At 42.9% G+C, this 19,866-nt stretch overlaps 1 protein-coding gene across 2 annotated transcripts in view; it reads left to right on the top strand.

The window, feature by feature from the left end:
- Positions 1 to 19,866, top strand: part of IQCH (IQ motif containing H) — a 101,183-nt gene that overhangs the window by 52,534 nt on the left and 28,783 nt on the right. The window lies entirely within an intron of this gene.

Raw genomic sequence — 19,866 nt, 5'->3', positions numbered from 1 at the left:
GGCTCAGTTGGTTAAGCAACTGCTTTCAGCTCAGGTCACGATCCCAGAATCCCGGGATCGAGTCCCGCATCAGGCTCCCAGCTCCATGGAGAGTCTGCTTCTCCCTCTGACCTCCTCGCCTCTCGTGCTCTCTCTCGCTGTCTCCTCTCTCAAATCAATAAATAAAATCTTAAAAAAAAAAAAAAGAATAGTTGGAAGGTGAAATGTAGGTTACAAAACAATACCTGAAACATGATGCCCATTCTATAAAAAGAAAAAAATACATATATACAGAGCAAAAAAAGAACCAAAAGAAATATACTAAGAAGTTACAAGTCATTCTTTCTGGATTGGAGGACTGACGGTGTAGATGGCAGAGCGAGGGCCCCCCAATGAGGACCACGTTCTAAGCCGTCACGTCTGTGAATGTCACCCTATGCAGTAACATGTGTATGTGATTAACTTAAGGACCTTGAGAGGGGAAGATCAGTCTGGACTCTGCAGGTGGCCCCTGAAATCCCAAGGGTTCTACTAGCTTTGAAAATAGAGGAAGTGACCATGAACCGGGGAATGCAGAGAGCCTCCGGGAGACAGACAAGGCAAGGAAACAGACGCTCCTGAGAACATCCAGGAGGAATAAAGCCCTACTGACATGTTGATTTTAGCCCAGTGAGGCTTCTGACTTCTGACCCTTTAAGCAACTAAGTTTATGGCACGTATTACAGCAGCAATAGAAAACTAATACAGAGTGATTTCTATTTTGTTCTTTGGGCTTTCCGCATTTGCATTTTCAAAAGTAAGCATTATTATATTTGTAATCAGAAAAAATATGTGAATAATGATCATCACAAATTTGTATAGAATGTAATAGCTTACAAAGCACTTTCACAGACATGCCCTTACAGACACACATGTCCTTCAACAGAGGTAAGAGGCAGAAAACAGGTGACAGCATCCATCTCACATCTTTGCTCTCTGGTCCGAGCTGAGCCCCCATAACTTACCATGGTAAAACCAAAAAGGACTGAGAGCCAGAAAAAAGAGACATAAAATGACAACAGGCCCACAATTGTGAATCAGCTTCAGAAAAGAGTGTGGAAAATCCTGTTCAGCTTTAAGGAGATGAGAGTGAGGTTCTAAGGTAGTAAAACGAAGGAAAAGTTTTGGAAATATAGCCATATTTAAATATTGAGAACATCCACCAGAACACAGGGTCATTGGGAATAAAAGAAAAAAGGGCCAGTAAATAAGTCACAGGGTTATAAAGTACAGAATAGGGAATACAGTTGATAACATTATAATAACTTGGTATAGTGACAGATGGTAACCAGGTTTATCACAGTGAGCATGTAGCAATATATATATGTATATCTTGTACACCTGAAACATAGTATCATATGCCAACTGTATTTCAATTTAAAAAAAAAAGGGAAAGGGCTAGTCCATGGGTTTTGGAGGTGGTAGGAGCATTAGTACAAAGCCATGCCTGCCAGTGGCTTTGTGTCCAAGATTCCAGGACCTTAGGCATGGGGACATTCCAGGCTTTCTGAGACTCCATGCAGAATACACAGAGCTACAAGGTAGCCACGTTGGAAATCTGGCTTCCCACATGAGGATGAGAGGAGGGGCTGTGTACCATATTACCATGAAGGGATCCAATCCTTAAACAAAGAGCAGCAACTATTACCCTTACAGGAGCTGGAACCAGGGTCTTCGATGAGCAGTATCCACTGGGTTCTAGGAGGGACATGAAATGTCTACCAAAGGCTTCAGATTGAGGACAGACTGACATGTTCATTAAAAAAATACTTTCCAAGGGCTTACTCTGGCCCTATGCTAGCAGCTGAAGGAACAGAGATATAAACAAGGTCTGTTCCCTGTCATGAGGAAGCTAATTTCATTCACATCTATCACCTAATTTCATTGGATACACACACATACACACACAATTGTGTTTTACTCTTCCTGGTTCCTAGGCATTACTATCGCCTTCGTGAGATTTGTAAATCCCCTAAAGATACACTTGACCTTGCATTTTTTACCTCTTCTTGATATCTAACACAATGATAGTCACCTGATAGCCAGTTGATTGATGGACTCTTGGAGCTTTTAGACTATCCAGCTCTGTTGAGCATACTTACTCAGTTCTGGGAAATGCTAAAATAAAGAGCTAGTATTTTCTGAGCATCTATTATGTACAAGCCATTTTAGTAGGTGCTACAAAGGCTGCAAAGATGCAAAAGAAGTCCTGTCCTTAGGGAGCTCACAATCTAGTAGGGGAGACAGACTTGAAAAATGAATTACAAATAAAAACCTAAGTGACAACAACACAGAACAATAAAAGAGACATCAAAAAGGTAATGTCAGTTTAACAGCCTTCTGTTTGGAGTAATCAAGAAAGGTCTGTACAGAGTTTGAGCGGAAAGATCATTAGGATTTGAAGGAAGATAAGAAAGAGCGCGGTCGGGTGCCTGGGTGGCTCAGTGCATTGAGCCGCTGCCTTCGGCTCAGGTCATGATCCCAGGGTCCTGGGATTGAGCCCTGCATCGGGCTCTCTGCTCAGCCGGGAGCCTGCTTCCTTCTCTCTCTCTCTCTCTCTCTGCCGGCTTGTGATCTCTCTCTATCAAATAAATAAATAAAATCTTTAAAAAAAAAAAAAGAAAAGAAAAGAAAGAGTGCAGTCCAAGTGGGAAAGATACTGTGAAGGTTGGGGGTAGAAAAGCACAAACACATAGATGTAAAAGTGAGGATCTAAATGTCACAAACATCATATCTGACTTGCCTCTTACAAATATGCATTTATATATCACTCTCCAGTTCCTTTTCTTTCTAGTAAGTCGCTTAACAGATTGATGAAGATGCTTTCTGCTAAAAATTTCCAGATTAAAAACTTGCTGACTTTTATTTTTATTTTTATTTTTTTTAAGATTCTATTTATTTACTTGACAGACAGAGATCACCAGTAGGCAGAGAGGCAGGCAGAGAGAGAGAGGAGAAAGCAGGCTCCCTGCCAAGCAGAGAGCCCGATGTGGGGCTTGATCCCAGGACCCTGAGATCATGACCTGAGCCAAAGGCAGAGGCTTTAACCCACTGAGCCACCCAGGTGCCCCAAAACTTGCTGACTTTTACATAATCATGACCTTTTAAAGTAACCATCTCTGTTGTGATCACTGATAGTTATTACTTCTTTACAAAAGGGAAAGGAAGGGGCACCTGGGTGACCTAGTGAGTTAAGAATCCAACTCTTAACTTTGGTGGGGGTCACCGTCTCAGGGTCGTGGCCCACGTGGGGCTCTGTGCTCAGCAGGGAGTCCTCTAGTGACTCTCCCTCCTTTTCCCTCTGCCCCTTCCACCCTCCTAAAATAAATAAATAAATCTTAAAAAAAAAAAAAAAAAAAAAAAGGAAAAGAAATCCAATGTTTAAGAAAAGAGTTTAGATGAAAAAACGGCCTCAGGCAACTAGTCAGGGCCCTTCCCAGATACAAAAAGTTGCCACAGGAGGAAGTGGGACTTGTTGCCAGTGCAAATTGTGAGGAAAGACTAAAAGGGAGACTCTGACGTTGTCTATCAGAGAATATCCCACGCATTCTGAAAACTGCCCCGAAGGCTGTCTCATACAAATATATCAGCCCAAAAGATGAAAAAAAGAGATAGCTGAAAATATTTTCATCGTGACAGGTAACGGGTTTTGTCCCCGATCTGTCCATTAGCCAGCTGTGGGACTTCAGATAGCTCAGTGGACCTCTGGGGGCCTCGTGTTTCTCCTTGATAAATGGTGAGTTCCTGCCCTCCTTCACACAGGGTATTCCGAGAGGCTGAGCCGATACAAGGTGCTGTTCTTATTAAATCAAATGGCATAATCACATGTAAAACTGTCACTGGAGCCCTCAGCAGGTTCTCAAATTGTGAATGGAATCTGAATGGAATTAGCATTATTTTTAAAAGTCAGTGAGCATTCTCATCATCTCAAAGTGATATATAAACATCAAAAATGAATATATTTATCTCAGAGAATAGAAAAACTGAAGTCTACAGAAATACCATAATTCCTTCTTATTCCTTGGTGTATACCCAGCACCCAGCACTGTGTCTGGCATGTAACAGCTCCACAGTAAATATCCATTAAATGAATGAATGAATACTTCTCCCTGAGTCTCCCTCTGGTACTCTCATTTGCAAGATCTCCCTATCTCTGTTTTCAGGATATACAAGGTATTCACCAAGGGACCTCAATGAGATTTACTTTTTCTCTTCAGGGAAGGTATTTTATTTATATATAAGAAGGTTAAGAGTTTATATCTAAATTAAAATTTAATAGGCCTTTGGTATAAACAGCAGTGCCTATTATTCAGTGTTTTTTAATGCTATAATAGGCACACTGTTAATCACAAGTTAATACCCAGTGAAGGGAAAATAGATCCCAAAGGGTTTTGAAGCATTAAAGTAAAAGACCTGTCCCTTTAAAAGGTCTGCATCTTCATGTCAGTGAAAGAGACCTGTAATATACAGGTAATGATGATGATGATGATGATGATGATGGCGGCTTCTACAGTAAGCACAAAGGCAATGATGACAATAAATTTCACAGTAAAAATTATAATTCCATTTCTTAGCACTGATAGTGCAGGTAAACTAGTGGCCAATTTTGCTATATATAATAATACCATATGCGACTGTCCTTTCATGTTGGGTTAGCCCCCTTTTACTGTAAACCCTAAACTTTAGAAAGATTGAATCCAAGCCTGAGCATCAGCTCTTGGGTAGAATTTTGGTTGGTCTACATATAAGAGACCCAGTTCCTCTGTTTATATCCGGTTGTCCCATCCAGGACTTCGGACTTCCACTCTCACCATGAAGATCCCTGCTTCCTTTCAAAGGAAGCCCAGACACTTCTCTGCAGACTTTGAGGTCTTTAAATAACTTTAATCACCAGAGACACTGCCAGAGGAGGGCAAATCCAGGCACTCACACTGCATCCCGCACTTCTCAGGAGGTACCATAGCTCTACAGGACTCAGGAGAGCAGCAGGTAGGAGCAAAGGAAAGGCTTCTTGCTAATGCTAAGAAAGACCAGAAGATTCTCCACATCCACGTGTTTAAAGCTTGTCCACCAGCATCACGAAACTGACGCTGAGTGGCCCTTTCCTAGTTTCTAGCTGTCACCTGTGGTCAAGACTTATCCTGTGGTAAATTTTCCCTTTCGAAGTTGTCCTTAACATTCATTTTAACTTAATTTGACCTGTATGATAATGTTGGGTTGATGAAATACAAGGTAATTTGCTCTAGGCCTTAACCTACTTCTTAAAACTGAATCCTGAATCTTCCCCTGCCCACTACGCGGCGCTAATTGCTTTTCTCATTGATCATGTCCCAAAGTACTTTCCAAGATGAGCAAGCTGACCTGCTTGGTGGCATCCATGTTCAATAAATGCATTCTCTTTCTGTCTCCCACACGCCCCCTTCATTCCTATAGCTTGCCCTTCCTTTCTTTTCTGTCTATATACAACTTTCCTTCTTTCAAAATGTTTTGAAATCCAAGTCCTCTTGGAAACCCACCTTAACTAATCCCCCTTCAATTGTTACATCATTCTCTAGCCTTTCAGAGCACAGGTACAGTATTGATGGCCAGAGTCATCATTAGTGATAATATTATTTATTCAATTTTTGTCACATGCCAGACACTCCGTTATATATTTTACATGTAGTATTCCTAAGCCTCACACCCTGAGAAGTGGGTATGATTATGATCCCAAATTTACAGATGAGGAACCTGAGGCTAGAGTGACGTGTTCAAGGTCACACAGCTACAAAAAGGTGGCAAACCCGGGATGCAAACCAGGACTTAGCTGGCTGACAAGACTGTGCTCTTTCTCTCACGGCAGATGCTCACAGTGGTACTGCACTGAATTGATGGTGACTTTCTTTGTAAATCTCTCCCCCTCCTCAACCACCATCACCAAAGAAAATGTATGTTTCTCTTGTATATCCTCAATATGCTTGTTGAATTGAGTTGAACAGCTTAAAGCCAGAAAACACATCTCCTATTTTTTTAAATATATTCCATCCTTGTGCTCTGCACATAAGGTAATCATTAAATGTTAATGACTAAGCGAAATGGAATAAAATCAGTGTTGTGGTAGCCATTTTTAAGCTTTAAGAGTTTAAATGAGCAAGCCCATACACAGCACCACAGCTGGGAGCGCCATATTGCCATTAAGCCAGAAGGTGGATTCGCGGGATGGGAACATTTGAAAACAGACACCACAAGAATGGTTAAGTCAGTTTTCCAAACCACTTTCTACAAGTAGCTACTGCTTTTCCTCCCATAATAATTTCACAATGATTAGCCTGCTAGGTGAGAAATCCCAGGCAAAAACCTGAGTCTCAGAAGAGTTTAGAATGACTGCTAAGTATTGGGCCCAAGTTGGACGTGATATGAACAACAGGTAGAGTCATTCCAATCCAGCCAGTCAAAATGTAGGAGAACTGCCATCTAGATTTCCATTACGGGCTTCATCTTTCAGGGTAAATGTCTTTGTTCTTATCATGAGATTCATGCAATCTCACATTCCAACACATATGGATATCAAAATGCGTATTTGGTGAGGAATAGTGTCTTATGCTACCAATTTCTGCTTCCCTTTGCTTTCTTTGCTCATAGCACAAAATATCCTACTTTTTTGCCAAAACCTTACTATGTAGCTTTTTAACTTAATTAAATATATAGGCAATTACTGACACCATCTGTCTTCATAGAAAAAGAACAAGAAGTGACACAAAAAAACTGGCATTCTAAAGGGAATATTTAGCAAACAAAATCTCCTAGCTCCACTATAGTGATACTTATCTTTAGAAGCCCTTATGTTATTTTAAATCATTTATGTTTCTTAGAAATAGTGAATTAGAGCCATACTTAAAGTGGGGTGGTGTTGGTATGATTTTTTAAAAAGAAAATATCAAGTAATCCATTGCTTTTTCAGTAAAACAAAAACTTAAGCACGCCGTTGAACATCTGTTACCAGTACAGTCTAACACAGCACTTAAAATCCTTTAAAATCCCTGAAAACCTTTATAAAGTTACATGAATCTTTTGCATAAATAGAACTGTTTTAACAATATGTATATTCCTTTAAACATATATTTTGCTTTCTTAAACATAAGATTCATTGTGTTGCCTATTTTTCCATGCCCTTATAAATATATAAATAGAATAGCTCTACTTCTTGGTTAGAGTGGATCTTCCTCTAGCATGCCCCCTCCCTAGCCCAGACTAGAGTACCTACTTATTTGTGTCTGACAGTTTAACCTTTTGTGATGTCTCTCCACTAATGTCTTAATACATACATGATATCAAACCAACCCAGTGAAACTTGGTCAGGCTGTTGGGAACTGATACAAAATACAAGTCCAAATATAATAACAAAATTCAGCCCCCATAGGGAGAGAAGAGACAGGAAATACAAAGGAACTCCAGAGACAAGGCACACGTGGCTCCAAGAAGAACACGGAAAATGGCCATTATCACCAAGGACAACCGTGTTCTCCTACATTAATTCCCTGAACTGGAAGAGCAGGTGTTTGAACCCCTTGGGGCAACAACTGAGTGCCCTATATAAATAGAAGGGTGCAGAATGAAGAGACATCAATAAAGAGGCTCAGTAGAAAGAGGCATTTTTCAAAGAAATACCCTTAAAACTTCTACTCATATTAGAGACTTCCAGTATACCAAAGAATACGCTACCTCAGATTTGGGGGGAGAAGCATCAATGCATATATTTTGTATTTTTTTGATTCACTTGTTGATGAGGGAAATATGAAGACATGAATTCTGCAATTATTTTCCACAAATTGCTTGAAGATCGTAGAACACACTTAATCAAATATAAGTAGAGCCAAAACGAAAAATTTACACTTATTTGCCATGAACAGTCTGGTGCGTACTCCTGAGCGTAAGCTATATAGTAAGAAAGAGTGCCTTGAATTTCAGAAGAAGAGATGAGGGGAAGGAGAGAGGAGAGGAGGAGGAAGGAGGGAAAGACCTCCCTCGATGCTGTTCCTTTCATTTGTTAGAAACTGAACCTAGGGACAAATGGTGTCAGAGGGGGTCAGTTAAAAGCAGCCTCTGGGGGGAAGCTCAGTGGAACAGAGGTCTGAAATAGCAGCAGAGCCCTGACAGGTAAGCCAGGACTGAGGAACACTTACTCAGGTGAAACTACAGGGTGATTTTCAGTCAGCAGCTACTTGACTGGAATTTTTCCCAAGGCCCTAAACCTCCACCCGTACATTTCTGGAAAGTGCCACAGGACTTTCATTGATCACAGGTAGGAACCCTGGCTTTCTGCCTACACAGAAGGACAATATTTCTTTGTCTTTATACAGCTCCTTTATTATAGGCTCTCAAAGTGCTTTACAGACAAATAATGGGGACAGTGAGGCAGAAAGGTGTTAAGTGGCTTGCCCAAAGTCCCACAGTAAATCACGGGCCTTCCTCTGGAACCACCTCATAAGTAGTGGAGTTTCTAGGGGTGACTGAAAGAAATGTCCAAGATCAAGGGCGGGAGAGAGCCTGGACATCAGAGTACGGCAAACCTACATCGTAATCCTAGCCTCGCTGCTTAGCTGTGGAACTTGGCACGTTTCTGGGTTCTTTGAGCCTTCACTTCTAGTTCTATAAAACGCGGATGTTAGTACTTACCTCACAAGGTGTTTGTGAGGATGACATAAGAAAATACAAAAGTGTATTGTGCATTGTAGACCCTTAACACACATCAGTTTCCCTTCCTTTTTACTTCCCCAGTCTGTCTCCTAAAGTCTATCCTCCACATGGTCAAATAGGCAGCTTTCTAAACACTGCTGCTATCAAAAAAAAAGGTGGCATGTTGGCATGGTGGGGTGCTGAAACTTTCCAATGCCAGAGTCTACAGAAAACAAAGGCAACGTCATGGAATTCAGAGCCAGCTCACAGGATAACCAAATCCGAAAGGTTCCGTGATGACAAACATGTTGCCTGGCACTCAGCCCTCAGGAGGTACTGGATTATTAGATTAATTTGAGGGGGATGAGGAAGTGTCCCTGGGGAGCTCCAAGTCACAGAAGGCAGGCCGAGGTGCTGGGAGGGCCCTGGAATGAGCAACAGAAGGGAAGAAGGGAAGTGGACACGTCTCAGAGTTTTCCCATGCCACGTGCCCACTTGCTTGACTGGCCCTGCCTCTCTTCTGGATCTGACCCTGACCAGCCCCACTTAGTCTGAGAACTGGTACGAAACGAAGGTCTGTGGTGGGGAGGAGACAGGAGTGCACTGCATTTTAGAAAAATGACACTGTGTCCTCAGAGCTGACTGAGTCTCTTCGACATAAGCTAAGACATCATCCCCTCCAGCCTACAACTGCTCATTGGGCCGAGGCGTGAACCCTTGCCACCCACTATTTTGCTTTAGTGTAGGAAGCAGATAATTTTCACCCACATCTGGAGAAGCGGTTTGAGGTAGAGACTTGCATATCTCGGATAAATTGGAAGGTGGTTTGTCACAGGCTTCCTCATCCCGTCGTTACCGACACCCTCAAGTAGATCCCGACGAGCAGCCATACAAGTTGTGCAGGCATCCTTCCAAGAACGGGTCTCCTGGAGACCGGGTTCTGGGTGTCGTGTGTGTGGATAACCGCTTTCCTGAGATATCCTTGCCCGTAAAACTCAAACTTTTTAAAGTGTGCCCTGCAGTGGTTTCTAAGTACATTCAGAGTCATACCATCATCATCACTACCTAGTTTTAGACAATTTCCCCTACCCCTAAAAAGACATCCTGAAACCCATGAAGAATCATTTACCACGCCCTCTCTTCCCCAGCCACTGGAAATGATTTTCTGCCTCTCTGGATTTCCCTGTTCTGGACATTCCATATAAATAGATCATCCAGTAGGCAGTCCTTTGCGACCGGCTTCTTCGACTTAACATAATGTTTTCAAGGTTCATCCATGTCATAGCAGATATGAGGGCTTCATTCCTTTTAATGGCCTAAAAAAATATCCCATCGTATGGACAGACCACATTTTGTTCATCTGTTCAATCAGATGGACATCTGGGTTGCTTCTACCTTTGGACTGGTATGAGTAGTGTTGCTGTGAACATCCGTGTGCAAGTTTTTGTGTGAATGCCTGCTTTCATTTCTGGTTATACACCTAGGAGTAGAATCGATGGGTCTTTTGGCTACCATAAGTTTAACTTTTTGAGAAAGTGCTTACCTGTTTTTTTTTTTCAAATTGGCTGTGCCATTTTACAATCTCGCTAGCAATGTATAGGGCTTCCAATTTCTCTGTATCTTTGCCAACACTTGTTACTGTCTTTTTATTTCAACCATCCTTACGGGTTTGACGCGGTATCTCTCTTGTCTGTGTTTTAAAGGGAAGATTTTTTTCCCCTTGTGTTATTTATTATTGAGTAATCCAACAAAGAGTTATTGTGCACACTTATATCAAGAGTGCTGCGGTAGATATTAAGCAGGATGCAAATATGAGTGAGATGAGTCCCTGCTTTCGGTCTGATTCTCCTCTCTAGGAATTTCCCAAAAGTAAACAAACTTGCCTTGGACTTGCAGTCAAGGGCTCTGAGCTCTGCTCTGAATTCTGCTCCTGCCCACGTCTCTTCTCTTCTTACAGCCTCAAGCCTAGAGTTTAAGGGGGGCTGGACTAGACCAAGTTCAAGGCCATAGCTCTCACTGCCTTTGCTTCTTGCCTACATATTCTGTAACAGAGGTGATTCTTTCCCAAAAAATTCTGATGTGCTGCACATGTCAAGGAAACTGGGAAGGACAGGCAAACTCTGCTGCTAACTCATTGCCCTCATGGGCCCAGCGTGGTGTGCCCATCTTCATCTCCCTTTACACCACAGCCTTCTGTGTCCCCATGACCAGGCACAGGGATCCTCCCCAGTGAGAGCTACCAAGCAGGAGCTTTCTGCTTTGAAATCCCACACAAAAGCCTTTTGGAGATTATTTGTAGTAACTTTAAAGGAATACTTCTCAGCTAAGCAAATTATTCACCATCTCTGACATTTATAGCATGAAAATTAAAGGAGGAGAATATCTATCTGCAGTATGAGATTATTATATTGAATTGCCATGGAAGAAGCATATACAATTACTAGTCCTAGAAACCTGTAATAGGTTATAAAAATTGGGTTTTCGTGTTTATTATAGTTTAGTGCCTAGTGTCAAAATAAGAAAATGGCCTTCTAAAAATTCATGATTTAAAAAAATAAGGAAACACTGAAAAAGAAAAAAGAAATGAGTATGTAATTCTGTACCTTAATACAAGTATTAGTTAGGCCATCAGTCGTAAAAGTAATCGAGGGAGGATCATAAATGTATAGAAGTAGTGGAAGTAACTTGGGAAAGGAAACAGAAAAGGCAAGTGTATATTAAATGTTGGGTTTTTAACAAAAGTGAAAAACATCCACAGAGCTGCTGATGGTACAGGTGTAAGGTGTATCAGTATTTTCCATTTTGGATCCCTACACACCCTGAAAGAACGTGCGAAGTCACAGAGAAGCTTCTGGCCCCGCAAACTGGACTATTAACGCTAAGGACTAGGTGTCATGGAAAGTGCTGGACCACAACTCGGGAAACCCGGGCTTTGGTCCCAGCTCTTCCCCTGAGGGACCTCATTCCGTGCCTTCTCCTTCCAGAGTCTCATCCATAAAATGGGGATGTGGGAATGATGGAGGTCGTTTTAGGTCTGCGGATCAGAATTGTTTAAGACCTCTCTGGGCCCTGAGTATTTTTTGCTTCAGAGAGCCCATCGCCCTATGTCATAGTAAATGTATTAAAATGTGCTCTCATGGAACAGGATTTAGATATAACTGTATAAATTGTGTTCCATTTAACCAACATAATTGAATTTCATCTGTATTTTTAAAAACATTTATGGTTACTTTGTAGTTTTCCTTTTATATTTGCGAGCCAGGAACTTTTTCTTTCCCCCAGAATCCAAATATTTTGAAGGCCTTTGGAAATCATGGAGGCCCTAGGCATGGTGAACTAGTGGGCCCTAAGCATTAAGTGTCAGGGCCCAGCAATGGCCACAGTCGCCAAACTATGGAAAGAACCAAGATGCCCTTCAACGGATGAATGGATAAGGAAGATGTGGTCCATATACACTATGGAGTATTATGCCTCCATCAGAAAGGACGAATATCCAACTTTTGTAGCAACATGGACGGGACTGGAAGAGATTATGCTGAGTGAAATCAGTCAAGCAGAGAGAGTCAATTATCATATGGTTTCACTCATTTGTGGAGCATAACCAATAGCATGGAGGACAAGGGGCGTTAGAGAGTAGTAGGGAATTTGGGTAAATTGGAAGGGGAGGTGAACCATGAGAGACTATGGACTCTGAAAAACAGTCTGAGGGGTTTGAAGTGGCGGGGGGGTGGGAGGTTGGGGTACCAGGTGGTGGGTATTATAGAGGGCACAGCTTGCATGGAGCACTGGGTGTGGTGAAAAAATAATGAATACTGTTTTTCTGAAAATAAATAAATTGGGAAAAAAAAAAAAAAAAAGTGTCAGGGCCCAGATTTTCTGCTGCCTCTGGCCTCACAGACTCTAAACGCCCCATATAAGGCAGTATCCAGGGTGGGCGGAACATAAATTGGATGCTGGGAGTTGCTGGGAGACAGCCTGTGGTTTAAACTGTGGCCAGAAGGATAAACAGGATCAATAGGGACAAAGGGGAAGGCCTCCAAGATGAATACGGTGAGTCTCAATTGTTGATCAGAGCCCCAGGGTGACTGCCCCATTCCCGGCAACAGCCGCTCTCCTTAGCCTTTCCTAGAGACTGGGCCATCCCAGCAGCTGCCACTAGGTGGCAACATGCCAAGATGCTGCAGTCCCATCGGCCTTCCTATCCACTTTTTAAAATATAATACAAACAATTCTTACCAAATATCATCATCACATTGATATTTTACCAACTGAAAATTCTTAGAGAGCACTGTGCCATCTCTTTAAAATCAAGTAGCATGCGTGGTGTTTACACCGGGGAGCTCAGCGCTGCCTGCTGAGGGTCAACACGGGAAGAGGTATCTCTCAGTAGCTCCCTAAGGCAGTACATTCTCTGCAGCCAGGATTCTCCAGCCTGTTTTTAAACAACATCTAAGAAGAGGTAAAAGTCCTCCCCATCACTGAGGAGCGGGCACAAACACTGAAGTCAAGAGCCAAGCAACTGAGTTCTTATGCCTGTCCTGGCAGAGACGCAGGGAAGAAGTCAGGGTCCAAACGGATTTGAGTCGGCCACACCCCACAGTACTAGACTCACAGAGTTTCTCCTGTAGTCCCTGGATCCTCACAATACTCCTCGGAGACAGAGACCATTGCAGAGAGGTTTGCGTTAACATGCAAGGAAGCTGAGGCCCAGAAAGAAGAAAGTTAAGGTCACACAGCAAAGGGCCTGGCCAACACTCCCAGCCAGGTCCTGTAACTCTGGTCCAGTGCTCTTGCCATTCCAGCAAAGCCACCAGCCACCCTCAAGGCATAGGTCCCTCCAATCTCCACTGCCCTCAAGGGGCAGTCACTTCTTTCCTCTACCAAGCTGCCTCTAACCTCCTCAAGCTTATTTCATCTTGGCCTTAACACTGTGAGAAGCATGTGCCCTAGGGAAGGCTCCATGTCCTGTAGGTCACATAGACTACGGTCTGTAGACCTTGCCTCTCCTCAGACAAGGATGGCCTTGAGCCCAAGGCCCGAAAGTGATAGCAGAGAAAAAGATGCCTCCCTAGCAGGGACGGATTCTGCTTTATCCCTATACCCTAGCCAAGCATATCTTCCTGCTTTTATAGCCAAGAAGGGAGAAAACGTACCTGAGATCTCATCCCATCCTCTGAAACATATTCAACAAAAGCATCTCAAACTCAACACACCCAAACCTGAAATCTTGATTTTTACCCTTGAAACTATTCCTCTAGTAGTCTACCCCACACAGAACATAGTAATTTCATCCTTTCGTGTTCTCAGGGCCAAGGTCTTAAAGATATCCTTGACTACTCTTTCTTTCATATTCTGCATCCAACCCATCAGCCAAGTCCTTCAGGTTGCAGTTTAGAAGCACCTCTATAATACGACCACTTCTCCCCTCCTCTGCGGGTCCAGCTACCACCATCTCTCACCCACTGGATTGCAATGGCCTCTCTGTTTCTGTCCTTGGCCCCTATGGTCTCTTCTCCCCACTACAACCAGAGTAACCCTTTAAAATTATAAGTTAGATCATGTCACACCGATGGATTTTGGCTTCTAAAGTGGTAAGGTCTTGCCTCTGTATTTAGCCAAACCAGTAAAGACAGAAGGAACCTTGGCTACCCGTGCCTGTGCTGACCAGCAAACAGAGGGGCTAGGCAGGTGGCCTCGCCTCTCTAACTTAGCCATAGCTCTGGGGACCCATGCGTCTGACAAAGGGATTGGTCTTGCTCTAGAAAGAACCCAATGGTGGACTTCCTGTCATATTGGGACTACATGGGAGATGGTGCACCTGTGCCTTAACCAAGACAGGCTGCTGAGAAGGGTAAGCTTGGATCACACTTTGCTCTAATGGCCTGATACCATCTCTGTAGTAGGTGAATTCTCAGTGTTTCATCCCCACTTGCCTTGGCTGGAGAATCTGTCTTTTAAAAAATTCTCTACGGAGTGAGAAATCTTCACAATTCCCAGTCAGCCTCTAGATGCAGCTGGACACAAGTGAGAGAAGGTCTGTCAGGATTATCCTCCCCAGTGATAAGTGGAGGAAAGTGTGGCCCAGAGACTCAACCTGCCAAGGATCAGGAATATTTGCCTCAGATGCTGGTATCAAAGATGGGGCCTTCTGCAAGCCACATAGGCTTTCCGGACCTCAGGTTCTTCTCCTTACAATAAAAGAAGATGATGGGGGCGCCTGGGTGGCTCAGTGGGTTAAGCCTCTGCCTTCGTCTCAGGTCATGATCTCAGGGTCTTTGGGATCAAGTCCCGCATCAGGCTCTCTGCTCAGCAGGGAGCCTGCTTCCTCCTCTCTCTCTGCCTACCTCTCTGCCTACTTGTGATCTCTGTCAAATAAATAAATAAAATCTTAAAAAAAAAAAAAAGATGATGATGTAGAAAAAGAACAGAAAGCCTATAGATGAATGTGTAAAACATCTGTGAATCCTTCAAGTCCTAAAATTCTGATTTTTCCACAAATGTTGTTTGATCTATAAATTCGTCTGTCAGTCCCATACCTACCCAGAAGCCCATAAGAGAGGGTTGGCGAGACCAAACTCTTTGCTACGAAAACTTTATTTCCAAGTGGAAACAGTCACAAAATGTGGGCCTGTGTACCTGTGCCTGCACCCACAGACTCTGCCTCCCACCCACCTGGCCTGCCACAGGCTAGAAGCCAGCACAGCCCGGAGAGCAAGCAACCTTCACCTGCCTGGAGCACCGAAGGAGAAAAGGCCTCAGTACTGGGCCCCTCTCCCTACCTTCCACACAGGGGCATATTACGTTTTCATCCCAGAGCTTGTGGCCCCAACAGGACGCAAAACCTGGGAAGGCAACAAATTGTGAGCAAGCTTGGCGCTGCCTGATCCTGTTTTCTGCTTCTCACATGCTTGTTTAAAGGTCAATGAGGTTGTCATAGTTTCTGAATTGCCTTCTGCCCTGTGTTCTGCCCTCTTTGTCCCAGGCCTCCTGATGCAGCCTCCTGGCCCGTCAGAGCAGGAGAAAGCTGGGACCTCTGCAGTATTCCCTCACCACACCTCTACTGGCCCTGTCTCTTGCTGAGCTTAAAATGGGCTTTTTTGCAATCAATCCAATAGAAATAGAATGTAAGCCACATGTAATTTTTCATTTTCTAATAGCACTGTTTAAAAATATAACAAAAAATAGAACATATTCTTAATAATGTGTTTTATTTAACCCCACATAACCAAAGAGTTATCATTTCAACATACAATCAGTATAAAATATTACTAATGAGATGTTTTAAAGTATTCTTTCTTACCTGCTCAGTCTTCAAAATCTGGTATTTTACATTTAGACCCCATCTCTACTTAAACCAGCCACATTTTTTTAAAAAAGATTTTATTTATTTATTCAAAAGAGAGAGCGCACACTCAAGAGAGAGTGAGTGAGCAGGAGGAGAGTCAGAGGGAGAGGGAGAAGCAGACTCCCCAGTGAGCAGCGAGCCCTAGGTGGGGTTTGATCCCAGGACCCCAGGATCACAACCTGAGCCAAAGGCAGACACTTCACTAACTGGGCCACCCAGGTGACCCTGAACCAACCACATTTTAAGAACTCAATAACCACAAGTGGCTAGTGGCTACCATATCAGATAGTACATTCCAGAAAACACATGAAAGTCTAGATATAACTGCACTTACTGCTAATATTTCTGCTAATATTCACCATTGGCTGTTAACATTTTGTCAGTCTCACCTAGTCTACTCTGTGTATAATATGGTCATTGCAAAGCTGAAGTCAAGTTGCCTTTCTGACTTTATATCCTTGCTGTTTTTGTGTATCTTCCTATGCCGTCAAAAGCTAATCACAATTATTATCTTTTGTGATGATATCATAGACTATCGCATCACTTGAATGTGTCAGAATCTTTTTACTCAATACCCGAATGTTGGACATTTATTCGGACCTGCAATAATTGGACCTGCAATTATTCAATCTCACAAGAAATGCTAAGATGAATATTTCCGTTACGTATTCTTTTTAAGGCCTTGATGCAAATGTCTCTAGCATTCTACTCATTTTTAACAAAATGATCTTTACACCAGCAGTAAGTCAAACAATCATCAACTAGTGATTTATGACTGGGAGCTGAGCCATCTCGTTTGCTCATCCTACACCTTTGACACCCTGCTCTGTAACCGAGGGCAAACCACTTCGCTCCATTTATAAAGTAAACTGATTGTATTAGATGATTTTTAAGGGTCTTTCCAGTACTAACCTTCAGTGATGTCTTTCCCTTACCATCATAGCTAATCAATTAACCTGTCAAGCCAGTCATTAGAAGTCCTGCAAGTCACGTCAAAGGCACTTCTGAACACTTAAAAATCCATCCACTTCTCTCCATCCCCACTCACAGTGCTTTTGTACAGGCCGCCATCCCTGCTCATCTGAACTGTGAGGGAGTATTCAGTGCAGAGATTAGGTTCCTAAGGTTAACAGTGAAATCCAAAATCAAGAATGGGATTAAATGAGGTAAGTGGGAAAGCGTGAGGCTGGCACAGAGGAGATGCTCACCATGTATTTCCTACAGTGCAATTTGAAACCAGATTCTAGAGACCCACCTAGATCCTGTTCCTTAAAAGTTGGAGTGGAATTCACAATGACACATCCGAGGTGTTGGTGTGCCCTGCTGTGAGCCTAGCCCTGCCCCAGACAGGGGCTGCTGGGGGAAGACAAAGACTCAGCAGCTTCCCCTAAAGGGCTGACAGACTAGAGGGGGAGACTGGAACCCTTGTACACAAAACAAGCATGCCTCAGGCGGTGTCTTCAATGGAAAAACCAGATGGAGAACAGAACAATTATCTGAGCAATTCAGGCAAGCCTGCTGTTGAGGAAAGGGCTTAATGAAATTTGTTCTACGATTTCTTTTGTGAACCGAGCGTTTAGGGCAGTCTAGGGAAGCAAAAGTGCTGGGGCTCTAGAAAGAACAGAATTCTCGCCCGTGTTCTATGATCTTAAGCAAACCATGAAGTCACTTTCTGATCTCAGCATCCTCATTGGTCAAATGGAGACAGAGTAATACCAACCTTGCCCAAATCTAACCACTCCCTGGGCTGAGCTGTTGAGAGGCTGAGCACAATGATCATAAATCGGGAAAACATTTATTAAATAGGGCAATCTAATAGCCACACAGGCTACTAAAAATGTGTCTCCTAAGATCCTACCCTTCAAGGAAATGCTTAGTCATTAAAATTAACATTTGTACTGAACTCTATCATTCGTAAGGCAATTTTAGGTGCATGTATTTTGTTTTCAAAGCCCTGTGTGGCAGATATTATCATTTGCTCCTTTTGCACTCAAGGATGCTGATTTTGAAGGAGTTTACACACCTTGGTCAAATGTACACTCTTTGCGAGGGCCAGAGTTAGGCTGACTCCTTGGTTCTCATTCTCCCCCTATACTGTGCTGCATTCTCGTTAAAATCCTGATCACAAGTACACATGTCATGACGAGCAGCAGACGATGAATGGAAGCTCTAAATCGCTACACCGTATACTTGAGACTAAAGTAACAATGCATGTGAACTATACTGTGAATTAAGTTTTTAAAAATCTTTATGACCAAAACATTAATAATATTAACACAAATATTTATACTGTTGGTTATATACACTTCCCTTTAATCAAGGAGATGAAAACATCAACAGAAAAGCTCTAGGGGACAAAAAAAATGCCTGACATGCAAGAACAGCAAGTTGACTTTCTCCTATTAAGAAAAAAGTAGCTGTCCCCATCTGATTTGCATTTTCTGCCATACAGCAGGAAATACTTAAGTTGACAAATAGGATATTTACAACTGCAACAGATACTTGGCAGTTAGTTTTTAACAATTGTTGCAAATGTGATTTATTTGCTATTATAAAAGGGCATTACTGTGTGAATATGACTCCTGAAATTAGCTTCAGTTTAGCAAGGGGCCTTGACAGCTTGACCTCTTAATATCCTTATAATGATGCCATTTACATTCAATGCTTACTCAAGTCACTCACTGCTAGAGTTGTTTGAGAGGAGTCCACTCTAGGGCAGATGTACTATGTATTTTAACATACAGAGTTGGTGTGGGGGGCACATGGAGGCCTTCTAAGAGGAAAAAATGTTTAATCAAGTCTTCATGAAAATCTGTTTATTTCCAACTTCCTACAGTGAAAATGCGTTACTGCTAATTACAGCATACTCCAGAAATACAATACTTCATGTTTTCTCCACAAGACACTTTCATGGCATGGATTATAGTAAACAAGGGCATGTTTTCACCCTCTGCAACTTTAGCTTTTAATGTGACTGGGAAACTGGTGCAGTTGCAGAATGGCTGGGCCCAGATCAGGGCCGTCTCCACCAGCAGGGAATGGGAAACGGGTGGACTTGGAGCCAGAAAGAACAGGATTCAAATCCCAGCACTGCCACTTCCTGGCTGTGGGGCCTTAGGTATCTCTGTGATCCTGTGTTTTTTTCCTCTATGACATGGGACTGTTATTTTTTAGGTTATTTTATTTTATTTTTTTTAAGATTTTATTTATTTATTTGACAGAGAGAAATCACAAGTAGACAGAGAGGCAGGCAGAGAGAGAGAGAGGGAAGCAGGCTCCCTGCTGAGCAGAGAGCCCGATGCGGGACTCGATCCCAGGACTCTGAGATCATGACCTGAGCCGAAGGCAGCGGCTTAACCCACTGAGCCACCCAGGCGCCCCTTTTTAGGTTATTTTAAAGATCTGAGATGTCTGGGAAGCACCTGGCACTGGGCAGGTACTTGATACATGGAAGCCAGTCACATTTGTGTTGCTTGTCAAAGTTCTCCGTGATGGAGCCCTGACTTTGCTAGACAAACTGAGTCTGTCCTTTCTGACTCGGCAGTGCTTTGTTCCATCCCTTTATTATATCACGTATTACACTGTGTTGTAAATGACTGAACACGTATGCATCTGTCTGGCTCTCCTGGATACCAGCACCTGTGCCCATCTACCTTTGACTCTCCAGTAACTGGCACAATCACCTTGAACTTGCCTTCACCAGCCTTGAGCATTGAACTGAGGATGGTGCTGGGGATGCTTCCGTATTCAGTGTGGGGATGCGTGGTGCCAGGCAGTTAAGGATGATGGTCTGCCTCAGGAGAGGGGAGAGGTAGAACATGACTCACTTCCGCCATTCCCAGTTTATA

This window comes from Neovison vison, chromosome 13 (assembly GCF_020171115.1).
Source record: "Neovison vison isolate M4711 chromosome 13, ASM_NN_V1, whole genome shotgun sequence".
NCBI classification, from domain to species: domain Eukaryota; kingdom Metazoa; phylum Chordata; class Mammalia; order Carnivora; family Mustelidae; genus Neogale; species Neogale vison.
This window is presented reverse-complemented; position numbering and strand designations above follow the sequence as displayed.